Raw genomic sequence first — 6,195 nt, forward strand, 5'->3', positions numbered from 1 at the left:
GCAAGTTCCGTTAACAGAGAGAGCCTCTGAAATCTCTGCTTTTGCTACCCATGACACATTCCTACAATATCAGGTCATGCCTTTTGGTTTAAAAAAACACCCCAGCGATGTTTCAACGTGTTATGAACAGAGTATTAGCTGGCATTGGAGGGTGCGATGCCTATTTAGACAACGTTATTGTGTATTGTGGATACATGGGAAACTCACATACACACCCTCTGCGAAATATTCCTTTGGTTCCAAGAATCCACCTTAACCCTAAATCTGGCTAAATGTGAATTTGGCCATGCTACAGTGTTTTATTTTGAGAAACGAGTGGGTTGTGGTGTTGTTCGTCCTCAGGACACAAAGGTGCATACTATACTGGCTTTTCCTGCCCCTACAAGCAGAAGAGAATTACGGAGTTTTCTTGGCATGACAGGATACTACAGAAGTTTCTTTCAGAATTTCTCAGACATGGTACTCCCTCTTACAAACCTTCTGCATAAGTCTAACCCTTTTGGTTATCCTACCTTACCCCACCTCACATATAGCCGTTCGAGGAGAAAAGCCCGGATCCCTAACTTTGCATACTTGGCGCGAGGCACGGGAACAGGCCTGGCACGAGGCATGAGAACAGGCCTGGCGCGAGGCATGGGAAATTGTGGAGTGGCTTCCTCCATTCCAGGGTCAAGCTGTGAGGTGTCCATCGCACCAGGACCAGGACTGGACTGGTCTAGGGGCACAGCTGCGACGTTCAATGGGGGATCCGGCGACGGGGCTGTGACGGACAGAGGCGGGTCCGAGAGGCCCAGAGACGTGGGTGTGCCAGTTAGCTGCGGGTCCGGGAGGTTCAGAGGAGTGGCTGCAGGAACAGACCAGATACAGGAAACAGGAACTGGTTCAGTGACATCTCGGACAATGAGAACAGGCCAGGCAGCCTCCAATAGGTTGGGAACAGGAGCAAGATGGGTGGCTTCTTCCACACCAGAGACAGGGACGGGGGGTGGCCAATTGTGACATGCTCAGCAGAAGCTGTCTAACAATATTCCAGTACTGTGTAAAATGTTAAAAATCTATTTCCCTTGCTGTCTTTAAGTAAAAGTGTTATGCTCGCATACCAGAGCATTCCCATTTCCCTGACTATCTGACTTCCATGTTTTCCTGTTCTTGTTGTTTTCTAAGGTTCCCTGTCTCCTCCTCTTTAGCTCCAGCTGTTCCTTGTTTGTCTGGTGTGAGTATTCCTATTTAAGCCTCTTTATTATCTCATGTTTGCTGGTCATTCTCTTGCTTCATCTCTTGTGCTCTCTTTCCTTGTCTGTAGTTTGCTTCCATCTAGTTTACGCTCTCCCAGTTATACACAAGTAATGTTCGGTTTTTGCTTCGTCTTCTTATGTTTATCTGCAACTTTCTGATTTTTCCTTTAGTCCTGTCTCTTGTTATGATTGTCTTCTGTTTTAGTCTAGTCTGTCTCTTGTTATGATTGTCTTCTGTTTTAGTCTAGTCTGTCTCTTGTTATGATTGTCTTCTGTTTTAGTCTAGTCTGTCTCTTGTTATGATTGTCTTCTGTTTTAGTCTAGTCTGTCTCTTGTTATGATTGTCTTCTGTTTTAGTCTAGTCTGTCTCTTGTTATGATTGTCTTCTGTTTTAGTCTAGTCTGTCTCTTGTTATGATTGTCTTCTGTTTTAGTCTAGTCTGTCTCTTGTTATGATTGTCTTCTGTTTTAGTCTAGTCTGTCTCTTGTTATGATTGTCTTCTGTTTTAGTCTAGTCTGTCTCTTGTTATGATTGTCTTCTGTTTTAGTCTAGTCTGTCTCTTGTATAGCTAAGTATCCTGCTTCTGCATTTTCCCCTTTCTTTGTCTTTTGCTTGTTCTGAGGTGGATATTACACTGTTGTGGTCATTCATGACACAAAAGCAAAAAATAATACTGATAATAGCACAGTGGTTCCAGACAGTGGTATAGGTTTCGTTTCAGCTTTGGGAGGACCCTGCTCACACCACCCAACCTCCCACATTATATGTGTAGTGTGAGGGGACATCACTCACATCACCTAACCTCACACATTATATGAGTAGTGTGAGGGGACATCACACACACCACCCAACCTCACACATTATATGTGTAGTGTGAGGGGAACATCACTCACACCACCCAACCTAACACATTATATGTGTAGTGTGAGGGGAACATCACTCACACCACCCAACCTAACACATTATATGATTAGTGTGAGGGGACATCACTCACATCACCCAATGAATAGCATCCCGTGACAATATCAAATCTGTTCTATGCAAAACCTCTGTTTATTTAGTTTTTATTTTATTTAACTTTTAACAGTTTGATTATAGTGTAAACAAAACAATCAGTAATAAATCAGCAAAGATCCACAAGTTGTTCTGTGGACAAATATTACATCAACATGTTTACTATAATTATGAGTCGTGGATGTAGGAAACGTCCCTGTGGTCTAATTATAGCAAAGAGTCATTCAATGAGCGTTTGTTTTCCATCCTGCTCTGGTCTAATTACCCATTTACCGGTGTACTGGTGTACTGGTGTAGGCTCTGATGTTGCCTAGCTGTCCTCGGTGACATGTTCTATGTCAGTGCCAAACAATAAGTCAAAAAACATCTAATTATATATTAATTGCATGACCACATTAATTATTTATGCAAAACATAATTAGCCACATAGGATTTTAGGAAGCTTTTTAATTCTCACTTAACTTACATGGATCACTGATGTAAGTCAGTTAGGGCCTAACAGTGAGCATGTGAAATACAGTATGAATCATATCTGATGGTTTGAGTCTTAGACTAGTCAACTCTTTGATGTGACATGATCTAATAAGAATATACATTTGAAAAAGCTAAATATTCAGTGAGTTTGATCATTTGTTAATAAAAAATATTTGTTAATATGTTTCAGCATATTTAACATTAAACGGTTTAACTATTTTGCTATATATTCTGAAGACACAAAATGGCCTTTCATGGTGACAAACAGCAAACAATTAGAGGTTCAGAGAGTTGTGTTTGGATCAGCCCTAACACAGTCGGAGGGTCACAGAGTTGTGTTTGGATCAGCCCAAACACAGTCAGAGGGTCACAGAGTTGTGTTTGGATCAGCCCAAACACAGTTAGAGGATCATAGAGTTGCGTTTGGATCAGCCCAAACACAGTTAGAGGATCATAGAGTTGCGTTTGGATCAGCCCAAACACAGTTAGACCGTCACAGAGTTGTGTTTGGATCGGCCCAAACACAGTTAGAGGGTCATAGAGTTATTTGGATCAGCCCAAACACACTTAGAGGGTCATAGAGTTGTGTTTGGATCAGCCCAAACACAGTTAGAGGGTCATAGAGTTGTGTTTGGATTGGCCCAAACACAGTTAGAGGGTCACAGTTATTTGGATCAGCCCAAACACAGTTAAAGGGTCATAGAGTTGTGTTTGAATCAGCCCAAACACACTTAGAGGGTCATAGTATTGTGTTTGGATCGGCCCAAACACAGTCAGAGGGTCATAGAGTTGTGTTTGGATCAGCCCAAGCACAGTTAGAGGGTCACAGAGTTGTGTTTGAATCAGCCCAAACAAAGGCTGGCGTTTTCAGCTTTGAGTAAAAATTCAGATTAAAAAGTAAATGAGGCTGATGCTTTTGTATATTCTAATGTCAGTGGTCAGTTCATGACCACAGGACCACTGTTGTCTGGATATGAACTCCTATAGTTGATAGACTCATATCAGCACAACAAGACAAATTATGCATAGCATATGGATGGACCCCAGAAAATAAATGTATGCATTTAAATAGCATCTATGAGGTAGGAGCCAGGGAGGTGTTTCTAATTAAATGGCCATTGTACATGAGAAATTATCTTTATTTATAATACTTTTAATATCATGTAAGAGATGAATATACTGTAGTATGAAGATTTGCTGGTGTATTCAGCTAATTAAAATATGGACCGTGCTGCTCCTGCCCTGATGAACTTAGTAATGTCTGGGGTCAGAGTAGCCTTGGCACTGAATGTCAGCTCTCTTGTGTAAGCACACACTAGCATTGCCTTCATCCTGGCTTGGGGGACATTTTCCTGCAGGTTCAGTGCACCCCAGCTAACACATGGTTGTGTACACTTCTCTCTGCCCACACTAGTGACGCATGTTAGATACTTTTTTGTGCAACTTTGTTTGCCATACAGAACAAATAATGTGCAATTAGTATAAAGCCCAGAGGTTTTAGTTAACCCTTAAAGTTTAGGCCAAACTCTGACCTATGAGGCCTCATTCCCATCTACTCCAACTACTGTGCACATCTGTGGACTCAGATCTGTGATCTTACCATGGTCTCTTTGGTCCTGCACCACCCAAAGGGTCAATGGGTATTCAAGACTGTCCTACAAGTTGTGAGTGGAGCTGAGAGTGGAGCTGTGGGTGGAGCTGAGAGTGGAGCTGCGGATGGAGCTGAGAGTGGAGCTGAGGGTGGAGCTGGGGCAAATCTGGACGGTGGACAGGTTTAGAGAAATCTCTCCCTGGGGTGTACTCTCGCCTCTCTCTGCTGCCCTCTCCTCTTTTCTCTTTGTCTGCCAGTCTATTAGGTACAATTCATGTAGCAGCTATTTCCTTTGCTGTATTTCTGGTATTTACATTACCATTTGTATAGACTCATTTTGTTATCTAACCTATTGTAATGTGTAACTAATTGATTTGTATTACACAAATAAAACCATGTGTTAACTTGAACTCACGCTTTACATAATGTAAATACCTAAGTACTAACTAAATAGACTGAAGAATCATTTTAATTTATATACTGCCAGACCAGTTCCCTGTGAATTTACACTAGGTGGTTAAAGGCCTACACTTCTTGGATGTGTTGTATTGTATACAACAAGTTGTATGTTTTTATTGCCCTGATTCCTGGAATCTAATGAGCTGGAAATTGTACATTGAATTATAATTATACATGCAACAAAATTAAATGAATAAGCTGTTTTACCTCTCAGAAAATCATATATGGAGATTTAAGATACAATATAGAATAAAACTATTTCAGGTAGAGTACAGGGTACTAAGTGCAATGGCATTCATTCCCAGTAACAACATCTGAACACTTGCTAAACCACAAGCCAGAAAAAGCCCTCACTCAGTCAGGCCACACCCACATTCTTTACCTCATTCTTTTTAGATATAGGTGCATTTTTAAATGGCATGGAATGTTTTCCAAAACTTCCATGTCAACACCTAAATTAAGAAGATCTCATTTCTAGGCACTCACTAGTCACCTATTATTATTATTATTATTATTAATGAAATGGGAGTTAGAAACAGTATCTGCACATATTGGCTACTGCATCAGACATGCTGCTATTGTAGGTGTGTTTATGGTTACACATTAACAGGCTGTAGCCCAGATGTTAGTCATGCATCATTTTTCAACCACCCTCTGGCGTTCATCACAGGACCACAGGTGATCACATTATTTGGGCAGTAAACCATTTATGGCCCAGCAAAGACCCTGACATTGGTGTGTTGCACTGGTATGAGTGTAGGTATAGCAGTATTTCTGCAATTTCTACACCTGTTGGTGTCACTGCTGAGTAACTGGTGTTATAGTGGTGTTAGAAGTGTTTTAGTGGTGTTAAAGGGGGTTATAGTGATGTTATAGAGGTGATAGAGTGGCGTTAGATTGGTGGTAGAGTGGCGGTAGAGTGATGTTAGAGTGGTGTTGAGTGATGTTCCACACAGAAATATCCAGAAACAGTTTTGAGAAGAGCTGGGGGAAGGCTAACACAAGGTATCAGATGGGCTAAAATTTCCAGCTGTGCGTCTACAAGCTGCTTCTAATAAATATTTATTATACAGTAGTCAGTAAATTGAAATGGCCTATTCTGTGGCCACTGAACCCTGAATAATGCTTCTTTCATTGCATTGTTTCAGAGGGTTGAGAAACAAAGATTTCAACAAAGCTGTGGTTTAAGAGCCTACACAATTGTAATTCAGGAACCACTGAGTGAACTTCAAAGCACATGGGAACATGTGTAACAAACAAAACATGGTTCATTGGTTTTACACTAATAATATGAAAATGTTCAGGGACAATATTGCTAATCATCAAAGTAATGTACTGTGACAATAGCATGGAATTAATGTTTCCCTTGAGGTTACATCATGACCTTTTCTCCCTATTACCTCACACCATGAAAACACTGCT

Source organism: Electrophorus electricus, chromosome 17 (genome assembly GCF_041902795.1).
Source record: "Electrophorus electricus isolate QZ-2024a chromosome 17, ASM4190279v1, whole genome shotgun sequence".
In the NCBI taxonomy this organism is placed as follows: Eukaryota; Metazoa; Chordata; class Actinopteri; order Gymnotiformes; family Gymnotidae; genus Electrophorus; species Electrophorus electricus.